Source organism: Schistocerca piceifrons, unplaced genomic scaffold (assembly GCF_021461385.2).
Source record: "Schistocerca piceifrons isolate TAMUIC-IGC-003096 unplaced genomic scaffold, iqSchPice1.1 HiC_scaffold_1578, whole genome shotgun sequence".
In the NCBI taxonomy this organism is placed as follows: domain Eukaryota; kingdom Metazoa; phylum Arthropoda; class Insecta; order Orthoptera; family Acrididae; genus Schistocerca; species Schistocerca piceifrons.
This window is the reverse complement of record NW_025727432.1, coordinates 294883-300664: the sequence shown is the minus strand read 5'-3', so window position 1 is coordinate 300664 and position 5782 is coordinate 294883.

The window sequence follows — 5782 nt, the reverse complement described above, 5'->3', positions numbered from 1 at the left end:
GAAGGTCAGAGGGATACAGTAAACCTGAGTGTAGCATCGGGATCTATAACTAGTGTCACAGGAATGGTTCAAAACATCGTCAGTAAGAAGAGTCAGTTTCTTGTACTTAAGTCGGCATTGTGCCTTTTGTATTTAATTCCGATGCAATTTCTGTGTTTCATCGTCAATAAGAAGGTCCAAGGGATACAGTAAACCTGAAATGAAGCATCTGATTCTATAACTAGTGTCACAGGAATGGTTCAAAATATAGACAGTAAGAAAAATCAGTCGTCTTGTACTTAAGTCGGCATTGTGCCTTTTCTATTTAATTCCGATGCAATTTCTGTGTTTCATCGTCAATTAGAAGGTCAGCGGGATACAGTAAACCTGAAGTCATGCATCCGAATCTATAACTAGTGTCACAGGAATGGTTCAAAGCATAGTCAGTAAGAAGAGTCATTCTTCTTGTACATAAGTCGGCATTGTGCCTTTTGTATTTAATTCCGATGCAATTTCTGTGTTTCATCGTCAATAAGAAGGTCTAAGTGATACAGTAAACCTCAAGTGATACATCGGAATCTATAACTAGTGTCACAGGAAAGGCTCAAAGCATAGTCAGTAGGAAAAGTCGGTCTTCATGTACTAAAGGCGGCATTGTGCCTTTTGAATTAAATTCCGACGCAATTTCTGTGCGTCATCGTCAATAAGAAGGTCAGTGGGATACAGTAGACCTCAAGTGAAGCATCGGAATCTATAACTAGTGTCACAGGAATGGTTCAAAACATAGAGAAGAGGAAGAGTCAGTCTTCTTGTACTTAAGTCGGCATTGTGCCTCTTGTATTTAATTCCGATGCAATTACTGTGTTTCAACGTCAATAAGAAGGTCCAAGGGATACAGAAAAACTGAAGTCAAGCATCGGAATCTATAACTAGTGTCACAGGAATGGTTCAAATCGTAGCCAGTAAGAAGAGTCAGTCTCCTTGTACCTAAGTAGGAAATGTGGCGTTTCTATTTAATTCCGATGCAATTTCTGTGTTGCATCATCAATAAGAAGGTCAGAGTGATACAGTAAACCTGAATGAAGCATCGGGATCTATAACTAGTGTCACAGGAATGGTTCAAAACATAGTCAGTAAGAAGAGTCAGTCTTCTTGTACTTAAGTCGGCATTGTGCCTTTTGTATTTAATTCCGATGCAATTTCTCTTTTTCATCGTCAATAAGAAGGTCCAAGGGATACAGTAAACCTGAAGTGAAGCATCGGAATCTATAACTAGTGTCACAGGAATGGTTCAAAGCATAGACAGTACGAAAAGTCAGTCGTCTTGTACTTAAGTCGGCATTGTGCCTTTTCTATTTAATTCCGATGCAATTTCTGTGTTTCATCGACAATAAGAAGGTCAGGGGGATACAGTAAACCTGAATTGAAGCATCCGAATCCATAACTAGTGTCACAGGAATGGTTCAAAACATAGTTAGTAAATAGAGTCAGTCTTCTTGTACTTCAGTCGGCTTTGTGCCTTTTGTATTTAATTCCGATGCAATTTCTGTGTTTCATCGTCAATAAGAAGGTCAGAGGGATACAGTAAACCTGAAGTGAAGCATCGGAATCTGTAACTAGTGTCACAGGAATGGTTCAAAACATAGTCAGTATGAAGAGTCAGTCTTTATGTACCTAAGTCTGACTTGTGCCTTTTGTGTTTAATTCCGCTGCAATTTCTGTGTTTCATCCTCAATAAGAAGGTCCAAGGGATACAGTAAACCTGAAGTGGAGCATCGGAATCTACAACTAGTGTCACAGGAATGCTTCAAAACATAGAGAGCAGGAAGAGTCAGTCTTCTTGTACTTAAGTCGGCATTGTGCCTGTTGTATTTAATTCCGATGCAATTTCTGTGTTTCATCGTCAATAAGAAGGTCCAAGGGATACAGTAAACCTGGAGTGAAGCATCGTAATCTATAACTAGTGTCACAGGAATGGTTCAAAACATTGACAGTAAGAAGAGTTAGTCTTCTTGTACTTAATTCTGCATTTTGCCTTTTGTATTTAATTCCGATGCAATTTCTGTGTTACATCGTCAATAAGAAGGTCCAAGGGATACAGTAATCCTGAAGTGAAGCATTGGAATTTATAACTAGTGTCACAGGAATGGTTCAAAATATAGTCAGTAAGAAGAGTCAGTCTTCTTGTACTTAAGTCGGCATTGTGCCTTTTGTATTTAATTCCGATGCAATTTCTGTGTTTCATCGTCAATAAGAAGGTCAGAGGGATACAGTTATCTTGAAGTGAAGCATCGGAACCTATAACTAGTGTCACAGGAATGATTCAAAACATAGTCAGTAAGAATAGTCAGTCTTCTTATACTTAAGTCATCATTGTGCATTTTCTATTTAATTCTGATGCAATATCTGTGTTTCATCGTCAATAAGAAGGTCCAAGGGATACAGTACACCTCGAGTGAAGCATCGGAGTCTTTAACTAGTGTCACAGGAATGGTACAAATCATAGACAGTAAGAAGAGAGAGACTTCTTTTACTTAAGTCGACATTGTGTTTTGTATTTGATTCCGATGCAATTTCTGTGTTTCATCGTCAATAAGATGGTCCAAGGGATACAGTAAACCTGAAGTGAAGCATCGGAATCCATAACTAGTGTCACAGAAATGGTTCAAAACATAGTCATTAAGAAGAGTCAGTTTTCTTGTACTTATGTCGGCATTGTGCCTTTTGTATTTAATTCCGATGCAATTTCTGTGTTTCATCGTCAATAAGAAGGTCCAAGGGATACAGTAAACCCGGAGTGAAGCATCGAAATCTATAACTAGTATCACAGCGACGGTTCAAAACATAGACAGTAAGATGAGTCAGTATTCTTGTACTTAAGTCGGCATTGCGATTTTTGTATTTATTTCCGAATCAATATCTGTGTTTCATCGTCTCTAAGAAAGTCAGAGGGATATTGTAATCCAGAAGTTAAGCATCGGAATCTATAACTAGTGTAACAGAAATTTTTCAAAGCATAGTCAGTGAGAAGAGTGAGTCTTCATGTAGTAAAGTGGGCATTGTGCCTTTTGTATTAAATTCCGATGCAATTTCTGTGTTTCATCGTCAATAAGAAGGTCCAAGGGATACAGTAAATCTGAAGTGAAGCATCGGAATCTATGACTAGTGTCACAGGAATGGTTCAAAACATAGACAGTAGGAAGAGTCAGTCTTCTAGTACTTAAGCCGGCATTGTGCCTTTTCAATTTAATTCCGCTGCAATTTCTGTTTTTCATCGTCAATAAGACGGTCAGAGGGATACAGTAAACCTGAAGTAAAGCATCGGAAACTATAACAAGTGTCACTGGCATGGCTCAAAACGTAGACAGTTGGAAGAGTCAGTCTTCTTGTACTTAAGTCGCATTGTGTCTTTTGTATTTAATTCCGATTCAATTTCTGTGTTTCATCGTCAATAAGAAGGTCTAAGGGATACAGTAAACCTGAAGAGAAGCATCGGAATCTACAACAATTGACACAGGAATGGATCAAATCATAGCCAGTAAGAAGAGTCAGTCTTCTTAAACTTAAGTCAGCATTGTGCCTTTTCTATTTAATTCCGATGCAATTTCTGTGTTCATCGTCAATAAGAAGGTCAGAGGGATATAGTAAACCTGAAGTGAAGCATCGGAATCTATAACTAGTGTCACAGGAATGGTTCAAAACATAGTCAGTAAGAAGGGACAGTCTTCTTGTCCTTAAGTCGGCATTGTGCCTCTTGTATTCAATTCCGATGCAATTGCTGTGTTTCATTGTCAATGAGAAGGTCCATGGGATACAGTAAACCTTGAGTGAAGCATCGGAATATATAACTAGTGTCACAGTAATCTTACAAAACATAGACAGTAGGAAGAGTCAGTCTTCTTGTACTTAAGTCGGCATTGAGCCTTTTGTATTTAATTCTGATGCAATTTCTGTGTTTCATCGTCAATAAGAAGGTCAGAGGAGTACAGTAAACCTGACGTGAAGCACCGGAATCCAAAACTAGTGTCACAGGAATGGTTCAAATCATGGACAGTAGGGAGGGCCAGTCTTCTTGTACGTAAGTCGGCATTGTGCCCTTTGTATTTAATTCCGATGCAATTTCTGTGTTTCATCGTCAATATGAATGTCCAAGGTATACAGTAAACCTGGAGTGAAGCATCGTAATCTATAACTAGTGTCACAGAAATGGTTCAAAACATTGACAGTAAGAAGAGGCAGTCATCTTGTACTTAAGTCGACATTGTGCAATTTTCTATTTAATTCCGATGCAAATTCTGTGTTTCATCGTCAATAAGAGGGTCAGAGGGATACAGTAAACACGAAGTGAAGCATCGGGATTTATAACTAGTGTCACAGGAATGGTTCAAAACATAGTCAGAAATAAGAGTCAGTCTTCTTGTACTTAAGTCGGCGTTGTGCCTTTTGTATTTAAATCCGATGCAATTTCTGTTTTTCATCGTCAATAAGAAGGTCCAAGGGATACAGTAAACCTGAAGTGAAGCATCGGAATCTATAACTAGTGTCACAGGAATGGTTCAAAACATAGACAGTACGAAAAGTCTGTCGTCTTGTACTTAAGTCGGCATTGTGACTTTTCTATTTAATTCCGATGCAATTTCTGTGTTTCATCGTCAATAAGATGGTCCAAGGGATACAGTAAACCTGGAGTGAAGCATCGGAATCTATAACTAGTGTCACAGGAATGGTTCAAATCATAGACAGAAAGAAGAGTCAGTCCTCGTGTACTTAAGTCGGCATTTTGCCCTTTTTGTATTTAATTTCAATGCAATTTCTGTGTTTCATCGTCAATAACAAGGTCCAAGGGATGCAGTAAACCAGGAGTGAAGCATCGGAATCTATAACTAGTGTCAATGGAATGGTTCAAAACATAGACAGTAAGAATAGTCAGTCTCCTTTACTTAAGTCGGCATTGTTCCTTTTGTATTTAATTCCGATGCAATTTCTGTGTTTCATCGTCAATAAGAAAGTCAGAGGGATACAGTAAACCTGTAGGGAAGCATCGCAATCTATAACTAGTCTCACAGGAATGTTTCAAATCATAGTCAGTAAGAAGAGTCAGTCTTCTCGTACTTAAGTCGGCATTGTGCCTCTTGTATTTAATTCCGATGCAATTTCTGTGTTTCATCGTCAACAAGAAGTTCAGAGGGGTACAGTAAACCTGAAGTGACGCATCGGAATCTATAACTAGTGTCACAGGAATGGTTCAAATCATAGTCAGTAGGAAGTGTCGGTCTTCATGTACTTAAGTCGGCATTGTGCCTTTTGTGTTTAATTCCGATGCAATTTCTGGTTTTCATCGTCAATATGAAGGTCCAACGGATACAGTAAACCTCAAGTGATGCATCGGAATCTATAACTAGTGTTACAGGAAAGGTTCAAAACATAGTCAGTAGGAAGAGTCGGTCTTCATGTAATGAAGTTGGCATTGTGCCTTTTGTATATAATTCCGATGCAATGTCTGTGTTTCATCGTCAATACGAAGGTCCAATTGATACAGTAAACCGGAAGTGAAGCATCGGAATCTATAACTAGTGTCACAGGAAAGGTTTAAAACATAGACAGTAGGAAGAGTCAGTCTTCTTGTACTTAAGTCGGCATTGTGCCTTTTGTATATAATTCCGATGCCATTTCTGTCTTTCATCGTCAATAAGAAGGTCCAAGGGATGCAGTAAACCAGGAGTGTAGCATCGGAATCTATAACTAGTTACACAGGAATGCTTCAAATCATAGACAGTAAGAAGAGTCAGTCCTCGTGTACTTA